Source organism: Oncorhynchus kisutch, linkage group LG2 (assembly GCF_002021735.2).
Source record: "Oncorhynchus kisutch isolate 150728-3 linkage group LG2, Okis_V2, whole genome shotgun sequence".
NCBI lineage: Eukaryota > Metazoa > Chordata > Actinopteri > Salmoniformes > Salmonidae > Oncorhynchus > Oncorhynchus kisutch.
Genome location: NC_034175.2, coordinates 68,132,293 through 68,149,972, shown reverse-complemented (window position 1 = coordinate 68,149,972; position 17,680 = coordinate 68,132,293).

The following is a 17,680-nucleotide window of genomic DNA, read 5'->3' as shown; positions in this document are numbered from 1 at the left end:
GAAAAGAAGAAAACATGACAACAGGTAGAAGATAATGAGAAAATATATATATTTTTGATTATTTATTGGAATGGTTAATTTTATGTCAATCAATGCGAATGGTTTAAGAACAATGAAAACATTTCAAAGAATAGTAAAAATGAAGAATTCAGATATTTTATGCCTTCAAGAAACACATTGGGACATGTATGTATTTTAGCAGTTAAAAAAAATATGGAGAGATTTTATTTTTGTTAACAATGGCAGGAGGAATTCAAGTGGTGTTGCTATTTTATTGAGGAAGGATGTAGTAGATAATGTGAAACATATATATAATGATAATAATGGGAGGATTTTAATTTTAGATTTTGAATATATGAGTATGGTTTTTAGAATTATAAATATTTATGTGCCTATTACTGAAATAGAGCGCAAAGATTTATTTTTAGAATCAGGAAAATGGTGTGAGGGAAACTGTATTGTAGTTGGGGATTTTAATGTTAAAATGGATAGACTGGATATGACAAGAGGAGCTATTTTTAGAAGTGATGTATCTAGGTTTTTTTTAAAGAATATGATGTTAGAAAAATGAATGATTGATATATGGAGAGAGGAAAATCTAGACAGAAGATAATTTTCTAGAAAGCAGGTGGTTTTAGGGGATTTGAAACAAACAAGGATAGATCTGGTTTTAGTAAAATAAGGTTTAAGGAATTTTATGAAAGATATTAAGTATGTTTTTACAACTTTTAGTGATCATGCAGGTTTAACATTTTCAGTGGGCTTAGATAAGGAAAGAACAGGGGTGGAATATGGTGTATGAATGCAGGGTATTTAGGAGATGAGGAATATGGGAAACAACTTAAATCTTTGATAGCATGTGAAATGGAGGACAAGCAGAAAGAGAATGATAAGTGTTTATGGTGGGACAAGGTTAAGGAAAAAATAAACGTTTTTAGTATAAAATATGCAAGGATAAAGAGAGGTAGGATGAAAAGAGAAGAAAATGAGTTGAGAGCTAAATTGGATGAAGAAATGGGGAAGTGTGACAGTGAGCCTAATTATAATATAGAAACGTTTTTGGATTTAAAAGCACAATTGAGTAAATATGAAATAGATAAGTGTAAGGGTGCAATTATAAGAAGTACGGCAAATTATGTTTTGGAGGGGGAGAAATGTACTTAATTTGTTATTGGTTTAGAGAAGAATAAACAGAGGAGAACATATATTAGAGAGATTGAAAATGTAAAGGGTGAAGTTGTCAATGATTACGTAGAGATTTTAGAAACAGTGCAGAATTGTTATAAGGAGTTATTTAAGAAAGGGGAGGTGGATGAGGGGTGTGTAAAGGAGATATTGGATAGTGTGGATGTGCAAGTTGATGTAGAGGATAAACAAATGTGTGATGGGAAGATAACAGTGAATGAAGTTAAAGATGCGATTAAGGGTTTACAAGTAAATAAGAGTCCTGGAGTAGATGGAATAATTGTATAGAGTTGTATAAAATTGTTAGAATAATTATGAATAAATAATATCCTAATTTTAAATGGAACTGTAACTAAGTAAACGTATACTCTGTTTTATAAGTGATTAACAATATGAGTTCATAAGAAGGGATTGTGTGACACAGACAAGGAGTAATTAAAGTTAATGAACACCATTCCAACTAGGAAGAAAGGAATGGTCTGTGGATTAAGTAAACAGATAATGTAGTTAACCTATGGTTGAACCGACGAAACTGAGCTCTGGGGTGTTTTAGATAAGGCTGTGAGTGGATTCCTAGGTTTTTTGTTAATTAGAACTGTCAGCTAAGTGGTGATCGATAATGTTGAGGGGTCAAAAAGTGAATTCAGTTGTGTTGTGTGTGCTGGGGGGGTCAGAATTAACCTTTAAAGTTCCCTTTGACCCGGTCTGGAGGAGGAGATTCATTTTAGGAGCAATGAAATGATGTCATGTTATTGTATATAAACTGTTGCTCGTGATAACGTGGCAGTGCGCTCTGAGAATAAATTATGTTACCTAGTATTGAAATGGCTGGTCTACGTCTATTTTATGCAAACAAGAATCTTACAAATTCTCATAAAATAGATTAAGGGTTTTCAATTAATGAAAACACATTGGCATAATTAAATGACAAGTAACAATTGGTCCTTCGAGCCGGATTCCACTAACTTGCCTCTGTCGTCCGAAGGGAAATCCGAAAGCCGTGCACGGACGGGTCTTGACTCGTTATTTAAAGACCTGGCCTCTGGATTGAGGTTTAAAAAAACAGGCCGGTATTGATCTGAAGGCGACAGAGAAGGTGACGGAATCGAACCTGCATTGCTTTTACCAGTCTACAGGATGAAGGTAAATAGTCTTTATTCTCGAATTTGAGAGGAATTATTTACGATATTTTTGATTGAATGTGCTAGAGGAGTTTGGATTTAATCAATGATAGGTGCTTGAATATTCTGAACAAAAACACTAGGTTTCTACTTTGTGTTTTAACCAAAATCGTTAGGAAGGAAGGAAACGGATCTGAAATGACTCGTGGTAAGGTGCACTACCATAAATAAAATAAAACGTAATAAATCCTGGTTCTGCAAGCCGAAGGGTTATTAAGGGTGGGATATAGTAAGTTTTGTTAGATAGGACGGTCGTTCTGTACAAATAGGATAGCCATTCATTCAAAAGACATACCTAAATATAAATTAGGCTTGGTGAGAAGGCAGGGTAACCTAGGTGAACGGAAAAATTTAACCTATTCAATACTGAAAAAAAGTCATATCCAAGGAGGTGGAGAGGGAAAGCTAGTCTAAGAAGTGAGATATGAGATATTAATGTTGAAAGTCCCAAGGAACAATAGTTTATAATGAGCTTATAATTGTATACGGGTGAAATTTTATGTCCGATCAAAAGTCAAATCTATAGACGAAGTTTCCAGAAAGGAGAAATACATATAGAAACCCATACACATTGATTATTATTAAAGAGACACACACATAGTCAGACATGAGAGCAACTAAAGTAACTGAGTAACGGTAAATAGAATATTCATAGGAATGTGAAAAAAATGTGGAAAAGCAGAATAGACAGGGGTTACACACAGCCAGAGTTTGGCTTTCAGGAAGCAAAAAAGAGAGTTGAGGGTGAAAATAGGAAGAAACCCAAAAAGAGCCAAGATGCGCTGCCCTCCGCTCCCGCAGATAAAAAAAAAGTTTGCCAATTGGGTGGGGGTGAGGGTAACAAACTATATCCTTCTCAAGTATACCAAGAATACAGAGGTAATCTTGTCGATGAAATAGTGGTTGTGAGAATATGGCTGCAGGAGCTACCTGCAATATCAGCACCCATATATGTGAAGCCTGCTGAAGCTGAGGGAGGGATAATAGAGGTAGAAAAAGGGAAAAAGTTGAGAAAAGTGGATAAGGTGAGTCAAAAGAAAAATATAAAATGTTTTAATTGTAACGAAACTGGACATTTCACCCGGGAGTGTAACACTCCCTTCAAATGTCACCACCAAGATTGTAATTTAACTAAGGGGAAGATCAGAGGCGACAATCGGGTAAAAAAAGGGATCAGATACAAAGAGAGCGAGATTAATGAGAATCCTCGCTGAGGAAACTTTGGGCTTTTAAATTAGGGCTATTTTCTGTTGTCCCGATGCCGGAGTTATAAATACAGACAATTGTAAAATGGGTCTATTTGCGGAGAATCTCATTCAGTTCCATAGCGTTTGTGGTATTGTGGTGAGCAAAGCAGTCTTACAAACTGCAGTCCAGGGTTTGGTTACCAGCCAAGGTGTTAACAAAAAAATAAATCTCTGAGTTTTGGTTGTAATTAAACTAATTGAATGTTTTGCAGAGAAAGTTATAGTCACTAGTATTGGTATAAGATATAAACTTAAATAGTTTGATTGGTTCAAATTGAAAGACTAATACATTCAACTCAAAATAAGGATGGAGCGAATTTTGATGCAAGACGATGTCAGTTCACTAAATGATCTGTTTGAATAATGTATTGGGAATAGAGTCGTAATTAAAATGCTGAATTAAAGACGAGACAGTTATTTAAATCTAATGAATTCTAAATAATAACGAAGAGACAATTACGATAGATTTGTGCCCATCGAAATGTTCTTAGAAATTTATCGAATTGAGAGATGAGAGATGTTGATTGATGTTGTAAATTCTAATTCAAGATTCAACAGATGTGATAAATTAGGTTTGGTTTATCGAACCCGTACTACTGTTGCTGCAGACAGCCAACAATTATTTACAATTCATTGAAAGTCGTTGTGGCTCGGCTCTAGGTTGAGCGCTTGTTGATGACATCACTCGCAGGGCACTTTTGTCGCCACGGAAATGATGTTGTGACGGGGTAACGGAGAAGATTGTTTGTGTCTTTTAGAAGGAAAATGCGTGCATTATTGTTTTGAGTCACTTTTCAGAAGTTGATAAAAATGTCAAAATACATTTTTAAAAGTAGTTGTAAGTCGTCAGGGTAGTCAGGAAGGATGCTACAAAAACTAGCAGCAGATTCGCTAGGTGGACATCATTGATTTGTGGTGTTCATTTGGACTGTATTTGGCTATGAGAAAGGGAGATCTGAATGTCTGAATCGTAAAACATAGTGATAATGGATTCTGATGGTTATTGATTCCTGGTTTGATTGTTTAAGTAACACCAATGAATTTGAGCACTGTTTCCATTATGTGGAACAATGTTAGGGTATTAATGTTGAAAAGCAACCTCTATAAGTAAAAAACAATTGCATATGTTTTGGGAAATTAGCTAGGTTGAATTTGGTTATTTGAGCTTTTCCCCTGATACATAGACATCTGTAAATGGGCAAGTTGTTTCTTGAGGAACATGCAGACTGTGTTTTGTTTTATTGAGATGTAAACATGAGAGTCTCTGAGTAATATTGTCATCTGAAGCATTATGGTAGGGAGTTTTTGTATAGTTTTGTTTTTTGCTGATAAAAGTGTTTTGTTTATTTGGTTACTGTTTATTGTTTATTTTAGGAGTTGATTTTAACATAATTAAACATTGTATTCTGGTGTGTTTAAGTAGGATTCCTTCTTCTGGGATGGATGAAGTTATCTAAAATATGTAAATTGGAGGAGCCATGGGAGAATGCGTTTACATTTTAATTAAATATCTGGGATTAAATTACTGATTTCTTACACTGAGAAATGTACGGCATTTGCGACAGAGGGAAAAAGTAATACATTAGATAAGAATGTTATCAGGTTAATTGTATCTAAGGGTAGCATGTTCATTTAAGTATACATATACATTGACGTTGTTTAAAACTTATGATTTGAGGTAAAGGGGAATTATCATTAGGTCTGGTTTATAGTTCACTTTTAAGTTTCTGAATCGATGTAGCATAGTGAATGCTAGTTAGGCGTTTTGTGTTCTTCTGGGAGAATGGGAGTTTTATTGTCTCTCTTTTAGATGTTTCCTGGGATTATAATCTTGGGGAGAGTGGGTGAGATTGAGGCCATAAAACCAAATTGAAAAAGGCCTGGAAGTTTAGTTTATTCATTAAGGTTTGCAAATATACACACATAAAACATTTGTTAGGACTATTTGTTTTAGTGCAAAGGTATTTTAAAGAGGCACGCTCACATATGGAAGTTTTTTTTAATGAGTTTTAATTATACAAGTGAATTTTTTTATTTTAAGGATAAAGGGCTCTTTAATATGTTTAATGTGGTATGGAACATGACTATAAAAGGGTGGTATGACCTTTGACCTTATCATGGCTATCTCTTGGGGTCTGATCAGCCTCAGGGGAGAGCCATTTGTATATTGAATTTTTGTGCATTTGGGTTACCAGTTTTAACGTAAATGAATTATAATGGAGTTTTAGTTTTGGGTTAGAATTATAGTTAGAACCGCAGATGAGAAAGTGGTTCAGGATTCGGTTTTACAACATTTGCTGTGAAGGTTTTGAATTGGCTATTTGGTATTACAATAGAAAAAAATCCTATTTATCATTGAGAATAAATAGGGGAAGATAAGATACATTGAGGTTTGGATAGGAGATATATTACACCAATAGGGCAGGAAATTACATAGAAAAATAAGTTTAAGTTCTTGATAAATTGATAAATTATTGTAGATAAGGTATTCCACACTATGCAACATATATTAAATTATTGATGAAACTGATTTTAAGGATACTTCATGTTATTGTCAGATAAATCAAATCAAATGTATTTATATAGCCCTTCGTACATCAGCTGAAATCTCAAAGTGCTGTACAGAAACCCAGCCTAAAACCCCAAACAGCAAGCAATGCAGTTGTAGAAGCACGGTGGCTAGGAAAAACTCCCTAGAAAGGCCAAAACCTAGGAAGAAACCTAGAGAGGAACCAGGCTATGTGGGGTGGCCAGTCCTCTTCTGGCTGTGCCGGGTGGAGATTATAACAGAACATGGCCAAGATGTTCAAATGTTCATAAATGACCAGCATGGTCCAATAATAATAAGGCAGAACAGTTGAAACTGGAGCAGCAGCATGGCCAGGTGGACTGGGGACAGCAAGGAGTCATCATGTCAGGTAGTGTAGAGAAATGCTATTTCTTATGCAGGTGACCAACCTATTGTTAATACAGGGCTACAACTCAAAGTAGAGCCTGTGGGGTCCCCTACAGGATAGCTCCCGCATTACACTAATTGCCAAAACCAGCGCGCACACACATAATCTCCTTTGTAGCTGAACATTGTGTGACCGAAGAGGATTCTACGATGACGGACAGACAACTGAGCCAATGGCGGAAGACTACAGACTACACCCCAGCTGAACCAATCCAAAGATCCGATCTTCCAGAATCAACCTACTTTCTGTTCTATATATAAGTGGTGTACTGATTGTATCGGTCTCTTTGTCTTTGTCTTTGTCTGCAGTTCCGTACGAACCAGCGGGAGAGCCGTAATTACGCTGTTCTAGATATCTTCACTCTGAATAAACTGTCGCTTGTCATACAATTTACCACCTTGTCTGAATCGATCCTTGACAGACTCGCCCGTCTACATATCTAATTTCTAACAGAACTTGGTAGGCAGAGGATAGTTTACTAACGATCCAGTCGAAGTGAGTTGATTTGGGTGTGAGGGGGCGAGTTGGTGAAAGGACGGTTCACAGAAGACGGGTGAAGACTTTCGGGGGAGGACAACAATTCTGCTCAACTCGGGAAACTGATCTCAAGGTGCACCATAAAAAAGGTAAGCAAAAGCCTGTTAAATCAAACTTTGCATATTGTCGTATAGTCTGTCCAAATTTTGATCAGTTTTTCCGAGTAAGTATGAATTCTTGTGTAAATTTATAATTTGCTGACGAGTCGAAAGAACAGTGTATGTGAACATATGTAGTAACGAACCGGCGACGGCCGGTGTGATATAAATCATTGATGAGATATCAGTAAGGGGATAGCTAATTACTATTCATTAAATCTGGCGCCGAGGGGACAAATTGTAATTTTGGGACCCGTGACCCGGTCAGCACAGTCTGCTAGCTTTCAATGATGAGTGATCACTTTTAAGGCCTGAATAGTTCCGATAGGGGTCGGGAATAGAGATCAGTAAGGGGGTAGTTAAATACTATTCATTAAATCTGGCGCCGAGGGGATAAATTGTAATTTTATCCCGCGACCCGGTACGGCTCAGTCTGATAGAGATTCACCGATAGGGGTCGGACATGTGTAATAATTCTGATAGGGGTCAGCTCGATAGAGATCAGGAATAGAGATCAGTAAGGGGGTAGTTAATTACTATTCATTAAATCTGGCGCCGAGGGGTTAATTGTAATTTTATCCCGCGACCCGGTACGGCTCAGTCTGATATAAATTCACTGATAAGGATCGGCTTTCAGGGGTCAGAGATATAACGTGTTGTTTTGTCTTGTTTTGTCTATTTGTAACTGTTTATGTTAAAATGCAATGTGGTTGTAATTGTTTCCATTAAGATTGTTGGTGGTTAGATAGAGGGAGAGAGATAGAATTATAATAAGGGATATTGGATAAATCCGAAACTTCTATATTGTATGTACCTATGTTAATAGGTACATGTATAAATGTATAATCAGGAACGAAATGACTGATGTATAATTGAAATAATATCTGAATATAATATTTAAATATTGAGACTAAATAGTCGAATAGATCCCTTGGTTGTGCGCTCCATAATGCTATACAAACCCATGCGTTTTTTCTCAACCTGAATATACGAAGGAGAAGCTCTGAGATAAGGCAGAGTACGAGCAGTAGTGTCTCTTCGAATACATTGTGGGTATTAATCAACGTCGGGCGAAGTATATGCTAACTATATTCAGATAGAAGGAGAGAATTTCGATTAAAACTACGATTAAATTCCGATTGAATTAAATTAAATTACATTTAAAGCAAATTCACAATGGCGACCCCCAATACTCCGAAGCTGAGGTTTAATGAGTTCCTAGAACAAAAAATAGAATATAGATCAGGGGGAAAGGAACGATGGAAGCCTATAAAGAAAGTTTGGGAGGGATTGAAGTTAAGATGGACACAAGCAGGTTATCTAGGGGGGGGGCCGCCAACAGGGGCCCAGCTGAAAACAATGGAATGTGAGTTGAGAGGGACGTTGCAGGAGGCCAGAGACAAGGAAGTTGAAAGAAATAAAAGCCATGTATTTAAGAACCAAGGGACCAAACAGAGAATGAACAGAAGGCGGGGCCATTGCGTCTCCCACTGGTCTGCTTACTGGCGTAAATGAAGATTTGTGAGGCTCAAATCCTGTGCATGAAACACGCTTGATATTCAGTCGGGGACTAATATCGATATGAATGAGGTCGGGGACAAAGCGAGTGTGGTACATTAGGTATTTCAGTTGGAGCTGGTACCGGTGAGAATGTTGAAAAAGTCGCAGGCTTGCTGATGAGAGTTATATCATAGAATATTGAGGGGGTGTGCATGACTGTTGGAAAAAGTGTTCAACTCTATTAACGTGAAATTCTTTTTGTAGATTTGGGGAGACAATTTGGAGAAACACGAATAAGACATGAAACATCGAGACAAATTATTTGAGTTTGAGGGGATTATCATAATTATTAGGTTTTGTTTATGTAGTACATGTTTGGGTTAAGGGGATTTCCATGTTCCCAGAGACATGATATTTTAAAGAGGCACGCTCACATATGGAACCTTTATGAGTTTTTTATTTTATGAGTTTTAATTACACAAGTGATTTTTATTTTATTTTAAGGATAAAGGGTTCTTTAATATGTCTAATATGGTATGGAACACGAATGTGGGGGGATGGTGTAACCTGTGACCGGATTTCATGGCTCTCTCGGGTGGTCTGATCAGCCACAAGGGGGTGCCATTTGAATAATGAATTTGTGGTCATGGGTAATACTGTTAAAAAAATAAAAATAAAAGATTAAAAAAGTTTTTTTTTTTTATTAAATTTTTTTCACGTAACTTAATTATAGTGGAGTTTACTTAACCTATATAAAGACTTTAGAAATTGCCACCATAGACATGTTTTTCTAAAAATAAAAAATCCATGAGTTTAGATAAAGCCAAACAGTGAGACATTTAGTTAAAATGTGGAAACATGGGAAAAGGCAGACAGAAGAGCCCTCCCCCGCACTGCAGAGACCTTGACGGTTGGAGAGCAGAGAGGAGAAGTTTTAGAAGGGAGCCAGGACGAGCAAAGATAACAGAATGTGTAGATAACAGTCACTGAGTGGAGACAAAAGGGAGAATTGGACATGTGGAAAATTAAAGGGGCGCTCCTACATGATAATGTCAGAACAGAAGGATAATATACTAATCTTACCTAAGTCATTATTTAGAGTAGGTAAGGTTGTTACCTGGGCAAAGCCAGGTATCAAAAGGGGGATAGGTAAATTGTGGTCTAGGATAGGATGGGGCCTATTGGATAAGAAACTAATCATTAAAAAAATGTAGCTAAACAAATGGGCATAGAAGGTAAAGATATAATCAGATAAAACATATGAGAAACTGTTTGTTAACCAAGCCGGTATGTCCAGCATTTTATGCATTATAGGTGAACTACAGGTGAAGTCACTCAATCCAGTCCCAGAGGCTTGTTGGGGGGACCATACCAAGGTCTCCTGGTGACAGCTAGCTGAAAGAGCTACCCGGATTCATATCGCACGGCGGGAGGGTAAGACACACTGACACTGTCGAACAATAAACAGTGTTCGAGAGGAGAACTGGAATTAAAAGAATTCCGGGGGCCATCTCTCGAATGAAGAAAATCCTCCCTGTCCTGTCACCCCTGTTTTTGTTCATAGAAGTGAAGATGTGTCTGGCTCTTGCTAAGTGATGTGTTCTCGGGGAAAGGGTGGGGCTTCACATGGAAGCTGTTTGTCTGAGCTGTCTTATCGTGGGTGACATCCCAAATAACACAGCTCCGGACGAATCAGTGCCCGAAGCCTCAGCTGGTTTGACCACCCTGGCTCACGGGTTGACAGAAAACTCTGGGGTGGATACTTCTCTGATTAATTGGGTTTGATAGTATGTTCAGAAAATGGGGAAAATATTATGATCACTGTATTATGGGCTACATTCACCTGTGTGACTGTTTTAGTTTTATGGGGCTGTTGTCTAATTCCCTGTGTATGAGGCCTTATTTCCAGGACTCTGGAGAAATCGATGGAAATAGATGGTGATGTACCAGCGGATTCCAGGTTCTGACCCGTGGAGTGCTGAATGTATGTCTACAGAACAAGTGGACGAAAATTATAAATGAAATTATATTAAATTGGGAGGGTGTCCGTATGGGGATTACATGATAACCGACTTGGGACAGTTCTGGGATTGGAGAAGAGGGTATCCTTATAGCATAGGGGATCCCACAAAGGTGGATAGGTTTTCCATGATATGGGGAAAACCTGGGAGCAGTGTTGAACTTTGTAAAGGTGATGAAATCCTACTAACCGTCAAAACTATTAAGCTCTCTGATGCAGGCACTTACACCCTCGGACTACAAAGGACCGGGACAGACACGATGGGTGTGTTTTCTATTAAGGTGCTGCCAAAACCAGAGGTCCCAGATGAACCAGGGCCAGACACACTCCTCTACCACCCCTGGACCGAACCTGCCACCACTGTGTTAAAAATCCCATTCAGGTAATTAATGTTAGAGACTATTCAGCTATTGATCAATTAGGCACTGAGACTGGTGTTATTGGTAGGGACAATTTGTGGCTGTCTTATATGAGGTATACAGTTAAGACCCTGAAAAGAAAGGACTGCATGAGTTACATGAAACATTGGTCATGCTAGACCTGTTCTGGCTACACACCCATTTGCTATAGGAGAAGGAGAGGGGTGGTTGTGTATTCTGAGAGGTTTTTACCAGGTTCAGCCCAATTCAACTCTCTGTTCCTCTTTGAGCCTTGTGTTTCCTACAGTACCTCCTCATCGGGCCCCTTGGGGTGTTGAGGCATATGGGGGCAATTACAGTTGCATCACGGGTACAGGTAATGGCATTGATTATGGGAGATTGCCTGAAGCTGATTGCAGTAGTAACATAACCATTAATTCCACTTGGCCATTTACAGGCCTAAACCAAACTAGTGGTCTGGCTGATGTGTGGTGGATCTGTGGACCCAAAAGAGTGCTGAGACCCATTCTTAGAGGAGACTGGCAAGGTACGTGTGCTCTGACCAGTTTGATAATTCCACTGACCATTGTTGATGTTACTGCTGAACAGCTGTTGGGTTCTGTATCCAGGGGACCTGAAAACATTCCATTCCATGGGAGACATAGACGTAGTGCTCCATGGACAGAGGATGTAGTTGACATACACACTAACCTGTTGGGAGTGCCAGTGGGGGTTCCTCATGAGTTTCAGGCCTTGGGTAGGAACGATGGATTATAGGTCCAGCCATAGTGGATGCAAGGCAGACTGCATGGACTCATTACATCTACTATGATCAACAGCGTTTTGTTAATTACCCCCGTGATGCACTCACTGGTATGTCTGAACAGTTTGAGGCCACATCTAGGGTTGCCAGACAGAATAGACTTGCTTTGGATATGCTTCTTGCCAGTCAGGGGGGCGTATGCAAGATGTTCGGTGAACAATGTTGCACGTATATTCCTAATAACACCAGTCCAGATGGTAGTATATCTAAGGCCCTTAGTGGGCTTGATGCACGATCTGCTGAGATGAGGACCATGGCGGGGGTGGAGGAGTCTGGCCTGTTCTCTTGGGTGGGAGCCGGTTTTGGTAAGTGCACTAGTATGGTGGTTACTGGATTTCTGACCCTAATTTTTGTATTTTTGTTATTGATGTGTTGTGCTGCTTGCATCATACCGTGTTTCAAGAAGTCTGTTACAGATGTGGTGAAGGCTTCAGGCATGATGATGCCTTTGCTTGATGCTCCAGTTGGAGATGCTGATACTGAAGCATGCTTTCAGGGGAGGATGAGACTGACTGAGGATGACCCATGGTATGCTGTGGGTAAGGTAGTAGAATAAATCTTACACCACCACAGTTCCTTGTTATACATTTTTATGATAGGTTTTCTTTCCAGTATGTTTGTTCTCCCTGTTGTGAAGGTTTCGGGTCCCTGGGTGGCATGAAGCCCAACTGGTGCAGGATAGGAGTAGCTGAGAGGACCAGATGGTTTATAATAATGCTTTGTTTTGCTTTACTCTGTTTTCCATGACCAAAGTTTTATCCTGTATCTTACATGTCAATAAACAATAAAGTGTTATCCTGTTTTTGCTAAGTGACACCCTTGTGGGTGTCAAAAGGGGGACATAAATTTCACACCATTTTCTTTTGTTCTGTTTTTGAATGTGCTGTTGTTCTCTTTTGACATGAAGGTATTTGAAACTTTGTAACTGTTATATGATTCATTGCTGAATTTTTGTTCACACCCTTGGGGGTGTGAAAAAGAGGGATTATTGGATCCTGTGTTTTACATTATAGCCATTACCATATATATGATTGAATATTATCTGCTGTTGGCTTGTGTTGATGTATGTAAGTGTTATGCAACACAGCTGACTTGAAACATTGTTAAAAGTGTCAGGGCCAGGGGACTTTCTCATGCTGGAAAAAATACAGAAGGGAGGGCACATTCAGAGCGTGGGGTTGCGAGAACAAGCGGTCTTTTGTTAGATAACAGGAGCCAGGTGCGTGATAACGGTATGGAGCATGAGAGCCTGGCTGCAACTTCTCTTATGACATTCCAGAATCGCACTGCAGTGGATATGCTACTGGCGGAGAAAGGTGGAGCTTGTACTATGTTTGGTGAACAGTGTTGTACTTTCATCCCTAATAACACAGCCTCCGATGGTAGCTTGACCATGGCCCTAGAAGGGTTGAGGACGCTTAATGGTAAAATGAAATCTCATTCTGGGATGGATGCCTCGATGTGGGACTCCTGGATGAGTGCGTTTGGTAAATATAAAACCCTGGTGTCCTCCATTTTGGTATCCATTTCGGTGTTCGCTGCCATTTTAGTTCTCTGTGGATGCAGTTGCATTCCATGCATCCGTTCCCTTACCACTAGGGTTATCTCTAGAGCCATTGACCCTTCCTCCCCTTCCCAGATGTTTCCTCTGCTGGATAAAGACCTACTTGAATTCGAGGATGAGGAGGAGAGTGCCTATTAGGTTTACATTATCTGCTGTTGCCTTATGGGGATGTATGTATGTGTTATGCAAGTGGATCATTCCGCCTGACTTGCCTAGTTTAAGTCACATCTCTTTGGAGATGTGAAGAGAGGGAATCACAACTTTTTCCTGCGGGAAAAAGTTGGCTTATGTAGACAAGCATTTTACTTTTATTTTGAGCTGTTGTTCTCCGCTCTGTTAAATGAGGGTTGTAAGTTCCTAGGTGGCTGGTAGCCAACTTAGTACATAGTGGGATTGAATGGAGAACATGATGGTAAGACATATATATCTATTTCTGTTTAATACCGTGCCTTATTTCATAGTCCCCTTGGGAGAAGTTTCTCTTTGTGTCTGGATCTAGTTAGGTTGTGTCACGTCTCTGGTGAGACGTGAAGAGAGGGTTTTGTAGAGAAATGCTATTTCTTATGCAGGTGACCAACCTATTGTTAATACAGGGCTACAACTCAAAGTAGAGCCTGTGGGATCCCCTACAGGATAGCTCCCGCATTACACTAATTGCCAAAACCAGCGCGCACACACATAATCTCCTTTGTAGCTGAACATTGTGTGACCGAAGAGGATTCTACGATGACGGACAGACAACTGAGCCAATGGCGGAAGACTACAGACTACACCCCAGCTGAACCAATCCAAAGATCCGATCTTCCAGAATCAACCTACTTTCTGTTCTATATATAAGTGGTGTACTGATTGTATCGGTCTCTTTGTCTTTGTCTGCAGTTCCGTACGAACCAGCGGGAGAGCCGTAATTACGCTGTTCTAGATATCTTCACTCTGAATAAACTGTCGCTTGTCATACAATTTACCACCTTGTCTGAATCGATCCTTGAACGACTCGCCCGTCTACATATCTAATTTCTAACAGAAATCCTGAGGCATGGTCCTAGGTCCTCCGAGAGAGAGAAAGAAAGAGAGAAAGAGCGAATTAGAGAGAGCACATTTAAAAATTCACACAGGACACCGAATAGGACAGGAGAAGTACTCCAGATATAACAAACTAACCCTAGCCCCCCGATACATAAACTACTGCAGAATAAATACTGGAGGCTGAGACAGGTGGGGTCAGGAGACACTGTTAGCATTTGTTTTGGCTTTGTTTGATTATTAGGAGGTTTTTATTTAAATAGTATTGAATTTGAAAGGGATATGTGACTTCTATGATGATTTAGGATCAAGATAGATTGATAAAGGAAATGTAAGGACTTTAGAGATTGCCACTCATAGACACGTTTTTTTCTAAAATCAATCATTTTAGATAAAGTCAAACAGTGAGACGCTTAGTGGTATTTGAGAGATAGGAGGGAAAAGGGTTACTGTTTAAATCAATAACCTGGTCATTCTTTAAGTTGCTGCCTGCTACCGACCCCCCTCAGCTCCCAGCTGTGCCCTGGACACCATTTGTGAATTGATCGCCCTCCATCTAGCTTCAGAGTTTGTTCTGTTAGGTGACCTAAACTGGGATATGCTTAACACCCCGGCAGTCCTACAATCTAAGCTAGATGCCCTCAATCTCACACAAATCATCAAGGAACCCACCAGGTACAACCCTAAATCTGTAAACAAGGGCACCCTCATAGACGGCCCTCCAAATACACCTCCGCTGTCTTCAACCAGGATCTCAGCGATCACTGCCTCATTGCCTGTATCCACTACGGATCCGCAGTCAAACGACCACCCCTCATCACTGTCAAACGCTCCCTAAAACACTTCTGCGAGCAGGCCTTTCTAATCGACCTGGCCCATATTGACCTCATCCTGTCAATTGAGGATACCTGGTCATTCTTTAAAAGTAACTTCCTCACCATTTTAGATAAGCATGCTCCGTTCAAAAAAATGCAGAACTAAGAACAGATATAGCCCTTGGTTCACTCCAGACCTGACTGCCCTCGAAAAGCACAAAAACATCCTGTGGCGGACTGCAATAGCATCGAACAGTCCCCGCGATATGCAACTGTTCAGGGAAGTCAGGAACCAATACACACAGTCAGTCAGGAAAGAAAAGGCCAGCTTCTTCAGGCAGAAATTTGCACCCTGTAGCTCTAACTCCAACTCCAAAAAACTATAGTTTTGGCAATTCGGTTAGGACATCTACTTTGTGCATGACACAAGTAATATTTCCAACAATTGTTTACAGACAGAATATTTCACTTATAATTCCCTGTACCACAATTCAAGTGGGTCAGAAGTGTATATACACTAAGTAGACTGTGCCTTTAAACAGCTTGGAAAATTCCAGAAAATGATGTCATGGCTTTTGAAGCTTCTGATAGGCTAATTGACATCATTTGATTCAATTGGAGGTGTACCTGTGGATGTATATCAAGGCCTACCTTCAAACTCAGTGCCTCTTTGCTTAACATCATGGGAAAATCAAAAGAAATCAGCCAAAAATTGTAGACAAGTCTGGTTCATCCTTTGGAGCAATTTCCAAACGCCTGAAGGTACCACGTTCATCTGTACAAACAATAGTACGCAAGTATAAACTCCACGGGACCACGCAGCCATCATAACGCTCAGGAAGGTGATGTGTTCTGTCTCCTAGAGATGAACGTACTTTGGTGCAAAAAGTGCAAATCAATCCCAGAACAACAGCAAAGGACCTTGTGAAGATGCTGGAGGAAACAGGTACAAAAGTATCTATATCCACAGCAAAACGAGTTCTATATCGACATAACCTGAAAGACCCGCTCAGCAAGGAAGAAGCCACTACTCCAAAACCACCATTATAAAAGCCAGACTACGGTTTGCAACTGCACATGGGGACAAAGATCGTACTTTTTAGAGAAATGTCCTCTGGTCTGATTAAATAAAAATAGAACTGTTTGGCCATAATGACCATCGTTATGTTCTGAGGAGAAATGGGGATGCTTGCAAGCCGAAGAACCCCATCCCAACTGTGAAGCACAGGGGTGGCAGCATCATGTTGTGGGGGTGCTTTGCTGCAGGACGGACTGGTGCACTTCACAAAATAGATGGCATCGTGAGGCAGGAAAAGTATGTGGATATATTGAAGCAACATCTCAAGACATCAGTCAGGAAGTTAAAGCTTGGTCGCAAAAAGGTCTTCCAAATGGACTATGACCCAACGCATACTTCCAAAGTTGTGCAAAATGGATTAAGGACAGCAAAGTCAAGGTATAGGAGTGGTCATCACAAAGCACTCACCTCAATCTCATAGAAAATATGTGGGCAGGAATGAAAAAGTGTGTGTGAGCAAGGCCTACAAACCTGAATTCATTACACCAGCTCTGTCAAGAGGAATGGGCCAAAATTCACCCAACTTATTGTGGGAAGCTGGTAGAAGGCTACCCGAAATGTTTGACCAAAGTTAAACAATTCAAAGGCAATGATACCAAATACTAATTGAGTGTATGTAAACTTCTGGCCCACTGGGAATGTGATGAAAGAAATACAAGCTGAAATAAATCACTCTCTCAACTATTATTCTGACATTTCACATTCTTAAAATAAAGTGGTGATTCTAACTGACCTAAGACAGGGACTTTTTACTCTGATTAAATGCCAGGAAATGTGAAAAACTGAGTTGAAATGTATTTGGCTAAGGTGTATATAAACTACTGACTTCAACCGTACCATGGCTAATGGCTGTTCTTATGACACAGTTTTATGACACAGTTCTTAGGCCATTTGTCATGGTATTTTGCCCATGGATGGTTCCGACCTAGAATATGTGGACGTCTATAAGTACCTAGGTGTCTGGCTAGACTGCAAACTCTCCTTCCAGACTCATATCAAACATCTCCAATCGAAAATCAAATCAAGAGTCGGCTTTCTATTCCGCAACAAAGCCTCCTTCACTCAAGCCGCCAAGCTTACCCTAGTAAAACTGACTATCCTACCGATCCTCGACTTCGGCGATGTCATCTACAAAATGGCTTCCAACACTCTACTCAGCAAACTGGATGCAGTCTATCACAGTGCCATCCGTTTTGTCACTAAAGCACCTTATACTACCCACCACTGCGACTTGTATGCTCTAGTCGGCTGGCCCTCGCTACATATTCGTCGCCAGACCCACTGGCTCCAGGT